The sequence below is a fragment of the Anomaloglossus baeobatrachus genome, chromosome 8 (assembly GCF_048569485.1).
Source record: "Anomaloglossus baeobatrachus isolate aAnoBae1 chromosome 8, aAnoBae1.hap1, whole genome shotgun sequence".
Classification (NCBI taxonomy): Eukaryota; Metazoa; Chordata; class Amphibia; order Anura; family Aromobatidae; genus Anomaloglossus; species Anomaloglossus baeobatrachus.
The window spans coordinates 167,586,881-167,605,882 of NC_134360.1; positions in this window are offsets into that span (position 1 = coordinate 167,586,881).

A 19,002-nucleotide genomic window follows, 5' to 3' on the forward strand; every position below is an offset into this window, starting at 1 on the left:
AAGATTTTCCCCGTGCCTCCCCCATACTCGGAAACACTCTACTTCAGCATATCAGACTCTCTCCTACTGTGGAAAGCTTCAAGAGGAACCTGAACACCCATTTCTTCCAACAAGCCTACAACCTACAATAACCCTCAGTCCAGTACACCACTGCGCAACCTGCTCTGTCCTCACCTATTGTTCCCTCACCCATTCCCTGTAGACTGTGAGCCCTCGCAGGCAGGGTCCTCTCTCCTCCTATGCCAGTTTGTTTTGCATTGTTATTGATTGTCTTCTCTTTCACTTGTAAAGCACCTTGAAATAAATAGTGTTATAATAATAAATATAATAATATTTGATTTTACATTCAGTGACTTGTAAAAGCTTATGTCCGAACCCCCAATGAGAAATACAAGAAACATATTTCACCAAAGGGGCTTTTGACTATAGTAATGCAAATGTATTCACAGAGTACTCTGTCTTGTATGTCTTGTATAATTTTTGGGTGTATATGCCTATTGGAGTAGGCAGCAAAATGATAGGTAAACTAATAATTTTATAGGGATGGCATTAGAATTTTGGAAAATTTATTTCAGTGAAATTGACTTCAAGAATATTAGAAAAATAAATTTTCATCAGAATATTGATATTTTGTAATTTGCTCTGTGTAGACTCAGCAAAATGGTAGCTGGCTAAACAGTAGAGGGTCGGGAAGAGATTGTAAAAAAAAATAAAAGTCACCTGGCCACTTACCTTCTGTCCACCTTCGATGAATTCTCTCCTCCATATGGTATCACCTCTGTTTGCAGCCACTAGGTGCTGAAACAGTGCTTCTCTTCACACTAGGCTGGGACATTCATCATAATGACACAACACGCACCATGATATTTCCATATGCCCTCTAGTGGTTAACCAGCCTAGGAATCCCACTCCTTAATAATTGCAAATTATTGTTTTATGAAGCCCTCGTCTACGTTTCTTCCAGGGTGTAACAGAGTGCCTCTTTCTAATTTTTAAAAGACTTTGCACAAAATGCATACAGTTTAACAGTGTAGGCGTTTAAATGGGGAAAAATTGCTTTCTGTGGCCCTCCTCTAGGTCTCTTCCAGGGTGTACTGTCAGGCAGCCTTTAACTATTTCCTTGGTCTTGCACCAAGTGCATAGGCTTTAGCAGTGTAGGAGACTCAATGTTTTTAAACTTCTCTCTCTGGACATGAGTCTCTGAGAAAATAGCCAAGGGCAGAGACACACCTTGCACTTCCTGCAGGTGGAGGTCCACCTGTTCTAGGTGTCGGTCAGCTGATGCACTGGCAGTCAGTCTCTGCAACTCTATATATAAGAATAAGGCTGCACATCAAACTTAGATAATGGTATAATGCCTCAAGCATATGGAAAAATATTGGAATATACAATGAAAAATGCTACTTGCTAATTTGAACATGTGAATAATGAATTGCATACCTGCTATGAATATTAGGAAAAAGGAGATATTTAGCAATCGCATTGATCAATGTAACTGAGCCCCAAAACCTCGTCAAGGTATATCTCTATATTGGGGTCCCTAGCTCTGTGACCCTAACTGTGTGTCATCTCATTGCAATTAAAAACTGCTATGGGTGGAGAGGGGTAACTAAGGACTTTCTTATATAGGAGATGGAAAAAACATGGCCGAAAGGGGCGGAGCTGTGTTCACATTCAGAAAAAAAAACTACATATAACTGAATAGAATAACTGAAGTGAGCACTAATATATATATATGAGTGCAAGCCAAAAATACATACTATATATAAGAATAAGGCTGCACATCAAACTTAGATAATGGTATAATGCCTCAAGCATATGGAAAAATATTGGAATATACAATGAAAAATGCTACTTGCTAATTTGAACATGTGAATAATGAATTGCATACCTGCTATGAATATTAGGAAAAAGGAGATATTTAGCAATCGCATTGATCAATGTAACTGAGCCCCAAAACCTCGTCAAGGTATATCTCTATATTGGGGTCCCTAGCTCTGTGACCCTAACTGTGTGTCATCTCATTGCAATTAAAAACTGCTATGGGTGGAGAGGGGTAACTAAGGACTTTCTTATATAGGAGATGGAAAAAACATGGCCGAAAGGGGCGGAGCTGTGTTCACATTCAGAAAAAAAAACTACATATAACTGAATAGAATAACTGAAGTGAGCACTAATATATATATATGAGTGCAAGCCAAAAATACATACTATATATAAGAATAAGGCTGCACATCAAACTTAGATAATGGTATAATGCCTCAAGCATATGGAAAAATATTGGAATATACAATGAAAAATGCTACTTGCTAATTTGAACATGTGAATAATGAATTGCATACCTGCTATGAATATTAGGAAAAAGGAGATATTTAGCAATCGCATTGATCAATGTAACTGAGCCCCAAAACCTCGTCAAGGTATATCTCTATATTGGGGTCCCTAGCTCTGTGACCCTAACTGTGTGTCATCTCATTGCAATTAAAAACTGCTATGGGTGGAGAGGGGTAACTAAGGACTTTCTTATATAGGAGATGGAAAAAACATGGCCGAAAGGGGCGGAGCTGTGTTCACATTCAGAAAAAAAAACTACATATAACTGAATAGAATAACTGAAGTGAGCACTAATATATATATATGAGTGCAAGCCAAAAATACATACTATATATAAGAATAAGGCTGCACATCAAACTTAGATAATGGTATAATGCCTCAAGCATATGGAAAAATATTGGAATATACAATGAAAAATGCTACTTGCTAATTTGAACATGTGAATAATGAATTGCATACCTGCTATGAATATTAGGAAAAAGGAGATATTTAGCAATCGCATTGATCAATGTAACTGAGCCACAAAACCTCGTCAAGGTATATCTCTATATTGGGGTCCCTAGCTCTGTGACCCTAACTGTGTGTCATCTCATTGCAATTAAAAACTGCTATGGGTGGAGAGGGGTAACTAAGGACTTTCTTATATAGGAGATGGAAAAAACATGGCCGAAAGGGGCGGAGCTGTGTTCACATTCAGAAAAAAAACTACATATAACTGAATAGAATAACTGAAGTGAGCACTAATATATATATATGAGTGCAAGCCAAAAATACATACTATATATAAGAATAAGGCTGCACATCAAACTTAGATAATGGTATAATGCCTCAAGCATATGGAAAAATATTGGAATATACAATGAAAAATGCTACTTGCTAATTTGAACATGTGAATAATGAATTGCATACCTGCTATGAATATTAGGAAAAAGGAGATATTTAGCAATCGCATTGATCAATGTAACTGAGCCCCAAAACCTCGTCAAGGTATATCTCTATATTGGGGTCCCTAGCTCTGTGACCCTAACTGTGTGTCATCTCATTGCAATTAAAAACTGCTATGGGTGGAGAGGGGTAACTAAGGACTTTCTTATATAGGAGATGGAAAAAACATGGCCGAAAGGGGCGGAGCTGTGTTCACATTCAGAAAAAAAACTACATATAACTGAATAGAATAACTGAAGTGAGCACTAATATATATATATGAGTGCAAGCCAAAAATACATACTATATATAAGAATAAGGCTGCACATCAAACTTAGATAATGGTATAATGCCTCAAGCATATGGAAAAATATTGGAATATACAATGAAAAATGCTACTTGCTAATTTGAACATGTGAATAATGAATTGCATACCTGCTATGAATATTAGGAAAAAGGAGATATTTAGCAATCGCATTGATCAATGTAACTGAGCCCCAAAACCTCGTCAAGGTATATCTCTATATTGGGGTCCCTAGCTCTGTGACCCTAACTGTGTGTCATCTCATTGCAATTAAAAACTGCTATGGGTGGAGAGGGGTAACTAAGGACTTTCTTATATAGGAGATGGAAAAAACATGGCCGAAAGGGGCGGAGCTGTGTTCACATTCAGAAAAAAAACTACATATAACTGAATAGAATAACTGAAGTGAGCACTAATATATATATATGAGTGCAAGCCAAAAATACATACTATATATAAGAATAAGGCTGCACATCAAACTTAGATAATGGTATAATGCCTCAAGCATATGGAAAAATATTGGAATATACAATGAAAAATGCTACTTGCTAATTTGAACATGTGAATAATGAATTGCATTCCTGCTATGAATATTAGGAAAAAGGAGATATTTAGCAATCGCATTGATCAATGTAACTGAGCCCCAAAACCTCGTCAAGGTATATCTCTATATTGGGGTCCCTAGCTCTGTGACCCTAACTGTGTGTCATCTCATTGCAATTAAAAACTGCTATGGGTGGAGAGGGGTAACTAAGGACTTTCTTATATAGGAGATGGAAAAAACATGGCCGAAAGGGGCGGAGCTGTGTTCACATTCAGAAAAAAAACTACATATAACTGAATAGAATAACTGAAGTGAGCACTAATATATATATATGAGTGCAAGCCAAAAATACATACTATATATAAGAATAAGGCTGCACATCAAACTTAGATAATTGTATAATGCCTCAAGCTTATGGAAAAATATTGGAATATACAATGAAAAATGCTACTTGCTAATTTGAACATGTGAATAATGAATTGCATACCTGCTATGAATATTAGGAAAAAGGAGATATTTAGCAATCGCATTGATCAATGTAACTGAGCCCCAAAACCTCGTCAAGGTATATCTCTATATTGGGGTCCCTAGCTCTGTGACCCTAACTGTGTGTCATCTCATTGCAATTAAAAACTGCTATGGGTGGAGAGGGGTAACTAAGGACTTTCTTATATAGGAGATGGAAAAAACATGGCCGAAAGGGGCGGAGCTGTGTTCACATTCAGAAAAAAAACTACATATAACTGAATAGAATAACTGAAGTGAGCACTAATATATATATATGAGTGCAAGCCAAAAATACATACTATATATAAGAATAAGGCTGCACATCAAACTTAGATAATGGTATAATGCCTCAAGCATATGGAAAAATATTGGAATATACAATGAAAAATGCTACTTGCTAATTTGAACATGTGAATAATGAATTGCATACCTGCTATGAATATTAGGAAAAAGGAGATATTTAGCAATCGCATTGATCAATGTAACTGAGCCCCAAAACCTCGTCAAGGTATATCTCTATATTGGGGTCCCTAGCTCTGTGACCCTAACTGTGTGTCATCTCATTGCAATTAAAAACTGCTATGGGTGGAGAGGGGTAACTAAGGACTTTCTTATATAGGAGATGGAAAAAACATGGCCGAAAGGGGCGGAGCTGTGTTCACATTCAGAAAAAAAACTACATATAACTGAATAGAATAACTGAAGTGAGCACTAATATATATATATGAGTGCAAGCCAAAAATACATACTATATATAAGAATAAGGCTGCACATCAAACTTAGATAATGGTATAATGCCTCAAGCATATGGAAAAATATTGGAATATACAATGAAAAATGCTACTTGCTAATTTGAACATGTGAATAATGAATTGCATACCTGCTATGAATATTAGGAAAAAGGAGATATTTAGCAATCACATTGATCAATGTAACTGAGCCCCAAAACCTCGTCAAGGTATATCTCTATATTGGGGTCCCTAGCTCTGTGACCCTAACTGCTATGGGTGGAGAGGGGTAACTAAGGACTTTCTTATATAGGAGATGGAAAAAACATGGCCGAAAGGGGCGGAGCTGTGTTCACATTCAGAAAAAAAACTACATATAACTGAATAGAATAACTGAAGTGAGCACTAATATATATATATGAGTGCAAGCCAAAAATACATACTATATATAAGAATAAGGCTGCACATCAATTTCCTATATAAGAAAGTCCTTAGTTACCCCTCTCCACCCATAGCAGTTTTTAATTGCAATGAGATGACACACAGTTAGGGTCACAGAGCTAGGGACCCCAATATAGAGATATACCTTGACGAGGTTTTGGGGCTCAGTTACATTGATCAATGCGATTGCTAAATATCTCCTTTTTCCTAATATTCATAGCAGGTATGCAATTCATTATTCACATGTTCAAATTAGCAAGTAGCATTTTTCATTGTATATTCCAATATTTTTCCATATGCTTGAGGCATTATACCATTATCTAAGTTTGATGTGCAGCCTTATTCTTATATATAGTATGTATTTTTGGCTTGCACTCATATATATATATTAGTGCTCACTTCAGTTATTCTATTCAGTTATATGTAGTTTTTTTTCTGAATGTGAACACAGCTCCGCCCCTTTCGGCCATGTTTTTTCCATCTCCTATATAAGAAAGTCCTTAGTTACCCCTCTCCACCCATAGCAGTTTTTAATTGCAATGAGATGACACACAGTTAGGGTCACAGAGCTAGGGACCCCAATATAGAGATATACCTTGACGAGGTTTTGGGGCTCAGTTACATTGATCAATGCGATTGCTAAATATCTCCTTTTTCCTAATATTCATAGCAGGTATGCAATTCATTATTCACATGTTCAAATTAGCAAGTAGCATTTTTCATTGTATATTCCAATATTTTTCCATATGCTTGAGGCATTATACCATTATCTAAGTTTGATGTGCAGCCTTATTCTTATATATAGTATGTATTTTTGGCTTGCACTCATATATATATATTAGTGCTCACTTCAGTTATTCTATTCAGTCTCTGCAACTCAACTGCTCTGACCCTCTGCTCTTCACTATTTACAGTTCTTTATCCAATTGTTGTTTTTCATTGTTTCTTTAATTTTTAATACAGCCATGGCAGTAACATGTTTACTATCCACATAGTCTTCACTATCCACATAAATCGCTTTAGTTTAATTAAAGTTCTTGCTTTTTTACATCCTGTTCTGTTTCTTGTTGTCTCATATGAGCATCATGTGATGGAAATGAGTGTTCCTTCTGGTCATATGAATGTCTTACCATGATTGATTCTTTTCATGCATTCACTGACAGATTCAAAAACTCACAAAATTATAATAATTTTCAAATAATTTATTATGAGGCCTCCACTATGTGTCTTCCAGAGTACTGCAGACCATTATCTTAATTTTTGGAGCCCTTGCACTTAGTGCATATGTTTTATGGGTAGGATTTATTACTATTTGTCAGGCTGCTGGTGAAGAGATAGTTTACCATTAGAGACACATAGGTAAGATTTCTATCCTTACAGACCTTGCGCTGCAGCCTAAAACCAAAAAACCTTTAACAGGCTACATGTATTAGATTATTTTCCTTATTAAAACTGCTGTTAGCTTCTTACATAATTTAATATGTGCAATGCATGCAGTACTGGACGGGGAATTGGTGGATGTGCAGCTGAGGGTGCACGCACAGGTCGAGGCCATGGGCAAGGGGATACTGTGCCCCACTGCATGAGCACAACAAACATACTCAGTGAGTGTCGCTCACCCATGAGACCTAGATTTCTTCATCTGAGTGCATAGGCTTTCACATTATAGGAATCAAAATGTTATTAATATTGTATCAAAATTATCTACATCTCTTGCTGGCTATATTGCATGGCTTCTTGTAAGTTTAGCTAGGCCTCACACTGAGTGCTTAGTTTTTCAGATTTTGGGAGTCAGAATGTTTTTAATGTTATGCCAGAATTTGATTAGTGTCTATTTTTCATGTCTTCCAGGGGATATTGCAGTCCATCCTTTTAATTTTTTGCAGACCTTGTACTTAATGCATGTGATTTATGAGTGTAAGAGTCCCAATACTTAACATTTTTAACACGTCTATTATGGCGTGTATATTGATTACATAGACTTTGTGAGTTTCATAGTCCCTCCTTTATAAACAGGAGGTGTCTGACCATGTTGTACACACCACATGCCCAGATTAAATAGTAAAATGTTAGAATTACATTTACCAGTGAAAGTTTTTTTCACCATTGAAATCGATGAGAAAGTACAAAAACACAGCAAAAATGTAACATGTGAACATAGCCTAAGGGATGGAGGAGGTATTTTTTTTCTGCTTTTAAATTTGTCCTATATACAAGTCATTCTGCAGCAAGTAATTTTTCCTAACATTTTTCCTGTAAAATGTATGTTATCTTCGGTTTTGTATATTTTTTGTCAGTCCGTATATCTTCGGTTTGGTATGTTTTATTGTCAGTCCATAAAAGTGGCATAATTCTCTGATAACATTGTCTCCAGCAGCAATCTGAGAGTCCAAGATATGTACAAGCATCTTCTCCATGCTGTTCCCATTCTATTTTAGCACTTTTTTCATCACGTTCAATGATTTTACTGAGCCCCAGAGCTCCTGAGAGAGTCTACTGGAAAAATCCTCCAGTTTCCCATTGATTTCCATTATACTCATTACTAAAGTTGATCACCGAAGCATTCCAACTTGCTAGATTCGACTACTGAGCAACCGAGCATTTTAGTGCAATGACTCATAATAATGCCCCCCTTCCTGTAATAAGTTCCCCTGTCCTGTAATAATGTCCCTCTTCCTGTAGGAAAAGTACCATGTCCTGTAATAATGATCCCCTATCCTGTAACAATGGTCCCCCTTATTGTAATAGTGATCCCATATCCTGTAATAATGTCCCATATCCTGTATTAATATTCCCATCCTTTAATACTGTCCCTAATCTTGTAATAATGTATTTCATTCTGTAATAATGTCCCCTATCCTGTAAAATATTTGTACCCTATCCAGTGCCAATGTCCTCTGTTTTGTAAAAAATGTCTCCAATCCTGTAATATTGTCCTCCGTCATGTAATAATGTTCCCTATCCTGTAATAATGGTCCCCATACTATAATAACATCCCCTGTCCTGAAATAATTTCCTCTGTCCTGTAAAAAATGTCTCTCTTTTTGTAATAACGTTTCCTGTCTTGTAATATTATTTCTCCTCCTGTAATAATTTCCACTGTCTAATAATAGTGTACTCCATCCTGTTAAAATATCCCCCATCCTGTAATAATGGTTTTATTTCTTGGAAATATGTCTACTATCTCTTAAACATGTCCCCATCTTATAATAATATCTCCAAACTTGTAATAATTTCCCCTTCCTTGTAATAATGTCTCCTATTCTGTAATATTGGTTCCCATCCTTTAATATTGCTCTTTAATATTGTCCTTATCTAGTAATCCTGGTCTCTACTTTGTAAAATAATCCTCATCTTGTAATAATTTCCTCCATCCTGTAACAATGTCCCTCATCCTGTAAATATGCCCATTGTCCACTAATAATGGTTCCAATCTTGTAATAATATCTCCAATTCTTGTCCCCTTCTCATAGTAATCTCTCCTTCCTGGTCCCTTCTTGTGGTAATGTCCCCATCCATGTCCCCTTCTTGTGTTAATGCCTTTTATCCTGGTCTCCTTCTTGTAGTAATGTCCTCATCTTGATTCCTGTTTTTTGTAGTAATATCCCCTCCTGGTCTCTGTTCCGGCAGGGACGATTGGATATAAAATAATATGAAACCAATCGTCACCCGAAGCCTGCCAGGCAGGTATTAAAGCCAATATAGGATAGGAGGACGAAATACAGCAACTCAGGAGAACCCAAAGGAAACGAAGGGGATGTTTAAGGGTTCACCCCAACAGGTAGCGTGTCCCTGTTAACCTTACAGGTACACTGGTAATGTGGTCACATGTCTAGGGAGACGTCAAAACCAAAAGGAATCGCAACAGGTATCGGTCACGTGTGTAGGAACCCATCAGACCTAGAGGTAACCCAATTAACGCCACTGGGAAACCTAGGACGTTACCGCTGAAGCGGTCATGTGTGTGCAGGGGCACATCAGACTGTGTACAGGTACAAAGAAATCAGTTCCATGCGTAGAGGCCACATCAGACCGAGTAGGCTACCAAGTTAGCGTCACAAGTCTGCCACTGACACTGCAGACTGGTCACGTGCGTAGGAGTCACGTCAGACCAAGTAAACCCTGACCCTCACCATGTCGAGACACAGCTGTACCAAGATATGAATACCTGGTACCGGCGCCTAGTCCTAAAACACATACGCACTGGTAAGACAATGGTTGACCCTCACCGTAGCAAGGTACGGGTGTGCACAGATACGAATACCTTGCACCAACGCCTAGCCCTGAAGTAGTCATTTTCCTTATCCATACACACACCTGCCACAAGCCCTGCAGGAAAATGGCACTAGAACCCGAACACTCTAACAGTCAGGATAGCAGCCTTAGCTGTCAGCATGCAGCATGACACTCGCTCGCCGATGGGCGGAGCTACAGACCTTTTATAGCCACCTCCCTGGCCTGGGCCACATGGCATGAGGTTATGGCGTTGGCTGCAGCCATGCAGAGGCTGCCACTTCATTGCTGATGTAACTGATGACCAATGAGCGGCTGCCACTTCATTGCTGATGTCAGTGATGACTAATCGGTGGCCACCTTGTCATTGATGACATCACGCACATGCTCAGTATGCATGAGCACTTAGGCTCAGGATGGTAAAAATCTCTAGCCACCTGATTCCTCAAGTAACGGCCAGGTGGCGCTGCGGAGTTGTATGACGTCAATGATGGGACTGGACCCGTTCGAGGCAAAACAGAACCCCGAACTGTAACAGTCCCCTTCTTGTAGTAATGTCCTCACCCTACTCCTCATTTTGTAGTAATTTCCTTCATCCTGGTCCTATCTTATACTAATATCCACTTCCTGCTTCCCTTATTGTAGTAATCTCCCTATCATGGTCCCCTTCTTTAAGCAATGTCCCCCATCCTGGTCCCTTTCTTGTAGTAATGTCCCTATCCTGGTTCCCTTTTTTGTAGTAGTGTCCTCTTTCTATATTACTCTCCCTATCCTTGTCCCTTCTTGTGGTAATGTCCCCATCCTGTTCCCTTTCTTGTAGTAATATCCCCTATCCTGGTCTCTGTCTTGTAGCAATGGCCCCATCATAGTTTTTTTTTCTAGTAATGTCCACATCCTGGCCCTCATCTTGTAGTAATATCACCATTCTGGTCCTTTTTTGTTCTAATGTCCCCATCCTGGTCTCTTTCTTTTAGTAATCTCCCCATTCTGATCTCCTTCTTGAAGTAATGTCCCCAAACCTGGTCCCCTACTTGTAGCAATGTCACCATCCTGGTTCCCTTTCTGTAGTAATGCCCCCATCCCTGTTCTTTTTTTGCAGTAATGTCTCGATCGTGGTGCCCGTCTTGTAGTAACATCCCTATCCTGATCCTATTTTGTACTAATGTCTCCATTCTGCTCCCCTTCCTACAGTAATGCCCCCATCCTAATCCATTTTTTTGCAGTAATGTCCAAATCCTAGTGCACTTCTTGTAGTAATGTCCCAATCCTGGTACTCTTCTTCAGTAATATCACCATCCATGTCACCTTCTTGCAGTATGGTCCCCATCCTTGTCACAATTTTGTAGTAATGTCCCCATCCTTGTCCCCTTCTTGTAGTAATGTCCGCATCCTATTATAACCTCCTTGATTGCGCTGTTTGCATACTCATAAAGTTTTTTCTTACCTGTCCTTGTACCCTCGGCGAACAGCGTCCTCTTCCTCAGTGTGCGTCCAACTGCGACCATTTAACTTCCAAGTATCTCTGGATGTGATCATCTCAGGAGCTCATGGCCACACAATAGAGCCTTGGGGTCCGCATGCGGCCTGCGGGCAGTTTGTTTCAGACCCATGATATACACCAACAAACAATAACAATAAAACCACAGACAATTGAAAGGAATAACACTTTCATTTTGCAAAGTATCTCTAGACATGCTGGTATGAGCCACAGCTGTGACTTTTCAGGATTTACAGTGGTAGCTATTGATCAGATTTTGTCATCATGTCCAAACAAATTTGAAGCTCTTAAATGCAGGGAAATGTATCTGATTTACAGATCGAGCATTTTTGCTTTATTAGTCCTCAATGATAGACTTTAAATGTTTGGGTAGTTTTTTGCACCTGCTGCTCCTCTGAATGAATGTCTGACTCACAATTTCGAAACATGCATTTTTCCTTTTCTATTTGACCTTTTGATCTTTTCAAAAATGAAGTTCTGCTAGATATAAAAAAAATAATGTTTTACATCTTTTATATCTTTTTACCATATATAAACCTAACATGTTATTTAATAGGAAAACTAGATTTTATGCATAGAAAAAATTGTTTGACACCACCGCTGCACCTGTAGAAGGGAAGTCAAAGAGACCCTTTCTTAGATGAATTAGGTAGTGATGGTACAACACTTGTGAAAAAAGTCCTGAAATCTTCCACCTAAAAAGAAAAACTTCAAGTGGCACTGACAATCCAAATGTTATAGTGTGTTTCTTAAAGGTTAAAATTCATGCAGGAGAGAGCAAGGGCATAGGATCTCCTGCTCAGATTTTAAAGATTGAGAAATAGTGATGGGCTCATACCCGGGAATGGTGGGTCCCACGGGTTAAAAAAAAAAAAACAAACCCTGGTTCTGGCCTGGATTTGATCCCAAATATGTGCCCAGACATCGGTCCCAATATGTCTATGGGGAGCAGAATCCATTCCTTTAAATTTGTGGTAGAAAGGATAGGGGGATTAGAGCAAGCGCATTATACTTACCAGTGTCCCGCGTGGCAGTAACACAGCTTCCAGGGCCACTCATTACACTGGTCAATGCAATTTTTCTGGCAAAAAGTTTTAAAACATATTTTAAGTCAATTTTGCCTGCTGATTACGAATATGAACTCCGTTTTTGGCTATCACATCAAGATTTCGAGATATTTTCAATTTTTGATGAAAATTACTCATATCGAATGTTTTATGATTAAAACACACGATTTTAGGTATTACATTTTGTATATTTTTAATCAAGGAATAACAAAGATTACAAAGTCTATGTACAGCAAATCAAATATACTTAAAGAATTAAACAAAAAATAATAAAAACTAGGAATGAGCAAATGTATTTGCCACTATTCGGTATCCGACGGATAATGGGGTATTTGAGGTATTCGCTATCCGACGGCTAATATGATATTCGCTCCGGTACTTTCATTTTCGTTTCTGGACTCCCTGGTGCCTTTTTCCAGCCAAGGAACACATCTGACGTTGCTTGCCCTCACAGTAATGCCGCAGCCATCTTTGTTTTGGTGTTACTGTGATTGGCTTGGCCGCACGGCGTCATAGGGGCTATATAAGCCAGCGGCCATTATGGTCAGTCAGTCTCTCCCTCTCTCTTTCTTACTCACCGATCATGGGCACAGCACTGCACGGCTGGCACACTGTGGCGGGTTCTTCAGCTTTTGAAAATGCTGGCCGCACATTAATCCATCTTGTATTCCCTGCTTTCCTCGCCCACCGGCGCCTATGATTGGTTGCAAAACAAGAATGCCACGGAGACACCATCACATGTTTATCAACGCTGGCAGGAAACTAGCCAGGTCTTTCACTAGGAAGGAACAACCACAGGAAGAGCAGTCTCCAGTCAAGGAACCCGCATATACCAAAACATGGTATCCATCTACAGGCAGCTGTTTTGGGGTATTTGCCCCTCATCGGTGTGGAGTAGGAAACTGGCTAGTGGGAGCAATGCCTAGTAGAAGACTACATAGGTAAGGATGGTTGACCTCTGGGAGATCAACATCCAACACCGCGGAGACACCATCACGTGTTTCTCAACGCAGGGACACTAAAACAAGACCCCCTGGGAAAATATGCAAAACAAGAATGCCGTGGAGACACCATCACATGTTTATTAACGCTGGCATAAAACTAGCAAGGTCTTTCACTGGGAAGGAACAACCACTGTAGAGAAGTCTCCAGTCAAGGAAACCGCATATACCAAAACATGGTATCCATCCACAGACAGCTGTTTCGGGGTATTTGCCCCTCATCAGTGTGGAGTAGGAAACTGGATAGTGGGAGAAATGCCTAGTGGAAGACAACATAGTTAAGGATGGTTGACCTTGGGGAAATCAACATCTGCGGCATTCTTGTTTTGCATATTTTCCCAGGGGGCCTTGGTCTAGTTTCACTGTGTTGAGAAACACGTGATGTTCATCTCCCCGAGGTCAACCATCCTTACCTATGTAGTCTTCTACTAGGCATTGCTCCCACTAGCCAATTTCCTACTCCACACTGATGAGGGGCAAATAACACAAAACAGCTGTCTGTGGATGGATACCATGTTTTGGTATATGCAGTTTCCTTGACTGGAGATTGATCTTCCCGTGGTTGTTTCTTTCCGGTGAAAGACCTGGCTAGTTTCCTACCAGCATTGAGAAACATGTGATGGTGTCTCTGCGGCATTCTAGTTTTGCATATTTTCCCAGGGAATCTTGTTCTAGTGTCACTGCGTTGAGAAAAATGTGATGGTATCTCCGTGTTGTTGGATGTTGATCTCCCCAAAGTCAACCATCCTTACCTATGAATGATTGGTTGCAGTCAGACACGCCCCCATGCTGAGTGACAGCTGTCTTACTGCAACCAATCCCAGCCGCCTGTGGGCGGGTCTATATCGTGTAGTAAAATAAATAAATAAAGTAAAACAACGACATGCGGTCCCCCCCCAAATGATACCCAGCCGAGGTAAGCACACAGCAGCGGCGGGCCGGTATTCTCAGGCTGGGGAGGGCGAGGGCCATGGTTATGGCCCCCCCTCTCGCAGCCAAGAATATCAGCCCGCTGCTGCCCCGAGAATGTTGCATCCATTAGATGCGACAGTCCCGGCGTGTCACCAGCCCTTCCTGATTGCAGTGATGCGGTGGCCATCAGGGTAATAAGGAGTTAATGGCAGTGCATTGCTGTCACTAAGTCCAAGATTAGTAATGGCAGCGTCTATGACACGCCATCACTAATCTGTAAGTAAAGTAAATAAACACAACACCGAAAAATCCTTTATTTGAAATTAAACACCAAAAAGCCCCTCTGTCACCACTTTATTAAGCCCCCAAATATCCAGGTCCGGCATAATCCACACTCGGCGACATCTGTGAGCGAGTGTTCAATGCAGCCTCATTCCGCGAACTGCTCCGATTTTAGAAGTGTGTCCCACGGCTCACAGCTAATGTCCGGCTCCTTCACTCAGTGCATAATTAAATTAAATTATAATTATAAATAAATAATAATTATAATTTTAATTTATAATTATAAATAAATTTAATTAAATTCTTTACCGGGACGGCCGGGACTCGAACTAGTGAACTAATTGTCCATAGGCACCAGTTCTACCCATTGAGCCTTGCCCGTAATGAAAATCATAGGAAGATTTGGTAATCTTGACCTCTGTATTGCAGTAGAGAAACCAGAAGTAGATTATTCAGCTACAAATCATAGGAAGATTTGGTAATCTTGACCTCTGTATTGCAGTAGAGAAACCAGAAGCAGATTATTCAGCTACAAAGATGATAGCGATAGATAGATACATACATGAATAGAGGGATAGATAGATAGATAGATAGATAGATGGAAAGATAGATATATAGATAGATAGATCGGTAGATAGATAGACAGGCGGACCAATGTCAAACACATATATAATGTCCCACTTCCCTGCATATTCTAAGTTGACACTCTTTAGTGACTTTCATGTGGCACTAAAGGGTGCCTAGCCTTGGATTTGGCCAAAAAAAATAAATAATTAAAAAAAAAAAGCTTTGTGGGGCCCCCCCATTTTTGATAGCCAGCTAGGGTAAAGCAGATTGCTGCAGCCTGTTGACCACAACTGGCAGCCTTACCTTGGTTGGGGATCCAATTTGGAGGGCCCCCAGGCTCTTTTTTATAATTATTTATAAATAAATAATTAAAAAAAATAAATAAATGGGGTTCCCCCAAATTGGTTCACCAGCCAAGGTAAAGGAGAAAGCTGTGGTCTGGTATTCTCAGGGTGGGAAGGTCCATAGTTATTGGCCCTTCCAAGCCTAAAAATAGCAGGCCGCAGCCGCTCCAGAAGTGGCGCATCCATTAGATGCACAAATCCTGGCACTTCGCCCCAGCTCATCCCGTTGCCCTGATGCGGTGGCAAATGGGGTAATAAATGGGGTTGATACCAGATGTGTAATGTAACCTGACATCAAGCCCAGCAGTTTGTGATGTCATGGTGTCTATCAGATACCTGACATCACCATCTGTCAGTAATAAAAGTAGAAAAATAAATAGATGACAATAAAAAAAATATTTGAAAAAACACTCCCAAAACATTCCCTCTTTCACCAATTTATTGTAAAGAAAACAAAATCTCCTATAATCCATTTTGGAAGTCCCACAACGACTCTGGACCTTCTAGAATATGGGGGTATGCTCAGGGAATGTGTCCCCCATTTTCTAGGAGTGCAGATCCTCCATGTGAGGAGTGTGGGTGCAAAGAATCTGCACCTACTCTCCCCGGGTCACAGCAGCAGTGCGTGTGCAGCAAGCGCAGCTCAACAGCTGTTCTCAGGGAACACAGGAAGCTGAGCTGAGTCTGACAGCCGCGCTCTGCGCCCAGCGTTCATTGTGAAGGAGGAGCGATGCAGGAGATCAGTGCTTCAAAAAGGTAAAAACAGCAGAGGAACACTGGGAGACACAGGGGGTTATGGGGGAGACTTAGCTGGACCCGAGCAGTAGTTTTCTGTCGCATGTGTCATGGCACATGAGACAGAAATCAGAAGAAGAGGGTGAATGCGGATGGCGCGTTAGTGTGCATCCTGTCACCTTGGATGAATCGGGAGGGGGCAGAAATGCAGTGACGCACCTTCTACAGGCTGTGCCCATACTGTTTCTACCTTTTCCCATCCATTTCAGCCTTTTCCACAGTCACCACAGGTCACCGACGGGTCCAACATGAAATAATTCTGGTTTCCCCATAGACTTGCATTGGGCGTCTTATATTCGCGAATACTCGAATAGCTGCAAGGTATTCGTTGAATATTCGGCAGAACGAATAATGCGGTATTCGATCATCCCTAATAAAAACACATATATATGGCACACAGATGAATGACAAATGGCAGTTATTTGAACTTTCTTTTTTTGGCTGATCTGTGATGTACTGCTTCTGGGTTGTCTCTCATCAAGCTCCAGCAATAGTCAGCCATCATATGTGAGTCCCACCGGCCTTGATACCGTTCTTCCATTGTTTTAATGTCCTGATGAAAAAGCTCCCCTTGTTCCTCGCTCACATCCCCAAGGTTCTCTGGAAAAAGGTCCAAATGGCTGAGTAAATAGTGAATCTTGATACTCATTCTACAGCCAAGATTTCGCAGACCCATTAGTAGCTCTTCCACAATCTCTTCATAGTTGTCTGCTTTCTTATTCTCTAGAAAATTCTGCACCACATTACAAAATGCATTCCAAGCTCTTTCTTCTGTCTCCTTCATTCATGTGATTAAATATGGGTCTCTCATAAGTGTTCTTATTTGAGGTCCATCAAATATTCCAGCCTTATTCTTCTCTTCACTAAGACCAGGAAAAGTTGAACATATATAGTTAAAACATTCTCCACTGTGATTGAGAGCTTTGACGAACTGCTTCATCAATCCAAGTTTTATGCGCAAGGGAGGAAAGACAATGTTCTTCCTATCCACTAGAGGATCATGGATGACATTCTTATCACCAGATGCCAAACTCTGTTGCTTTGGCCATTCAGTTTTCACCCAATGCTCTGCTGTAGCTCTACTGTCCCAGTAGCACAGAAAACAAGGGTGTTTTGTGTACCCTTTTTGCAGACCCAAAAGAAAGTTAACCATTTTCAAATCAACACAAATTAACCACCCATGAACATTATATTGTAACCTCTCTAGAGCAATCTTGATGTTTTTATATTCTTCTTTAAGTTTTACAGAATGACCTCTTGGTACAGAGCCATACTTATTTCCATTGTGTAACAGAACACATTTTAAACTTCTTTTGGAACTATCAATAAAAAGCCTCCAATCCCTTGAATCATATGCTGGAAGTCCCATAAAGAGAAGTAGCCCTTCAACATCAGTACAATAGACAAGCTAGTAATCTGAATGGAAGTACTTATGCAGTTCTGCTTCCCTGTTACAATAAAATGAGACACTTGTTCTGGGTTTCAACATTCGATTCTCTTGTAGTCTTGATGCCAATATTTCAGCAGACTCTTTTTTTAGATAAAGATCTCTAACCAGACCATTCAAAGCAGACTGAATAAACAGAACTGGTTTGTCACAATCTTCATCACATTACTGAAAAATATCTGGACTGTCTTCTTCATCAGTATAAGGCCCCTTTCACACGTCAATGATTCTGGTACATTTGTGCTTTTTTTAAAACGTACCAGAATCACTGACATACACAGACCTATTATAATCAATGGGTCTGCTCACACATCAGTGATTTTTCACTGAACATGTCTCCATGCAGCGTGCACGCGTGGCCGTGATTCTGCACAGAGACAAGTCAGTTTTTTTCTGGCATCACTGATGACCCACGGACCACACTATGGTGTGATCTGTGTGTGATCAGTGAAACATGTACCACAAAATCACCGACATATTAAATATTAAATATTTTCAACTTACCTTGCCTGCGATTCGCTGTGCAGCCTCTGCTCTCGGCAGCTTCTGCCTGGCTCATGAATATTCATGAGAGCAGGAAAACCCGACCAGGCAGTAGGTGCTGAGAGTGGTGGGCGAACGCTGCAGAGCCAGAGACTTCAGCACCATGGACAGCAGGAGCGAAGGCAGGTGAGTAATGTCCATATGCAATCACGGATCACGGATCACGGATTGCACATGGACAACCCAAGTGTACCGTGAATCACGGAACACGGATGGACATGTGCGTGTTTTACACGTCAGTGAAGAACGTCTGTGTTTTTTACTGACGTGTGAAACAGGCCTAACAATGTGAGGAGAGATTTGTGTCCACGTTTTCTGGAAGCGCAGTATATTTTGGAACAGTTATGTCTTCACTATAGGTAGCTGGTCGAATAGCTGAAGGGATACTCGGGTATTGCAAATATTTCTTGTTTTTCTTATTGAAACCTTTTACATCGACAAGGCAGAAATAGCAGTCTTCTAAATGATTGCTTGGTTCTCTCCAAACCATAGGAACTCCAAACTGAAGTTTAGCATTCTTTCCTTGAGACT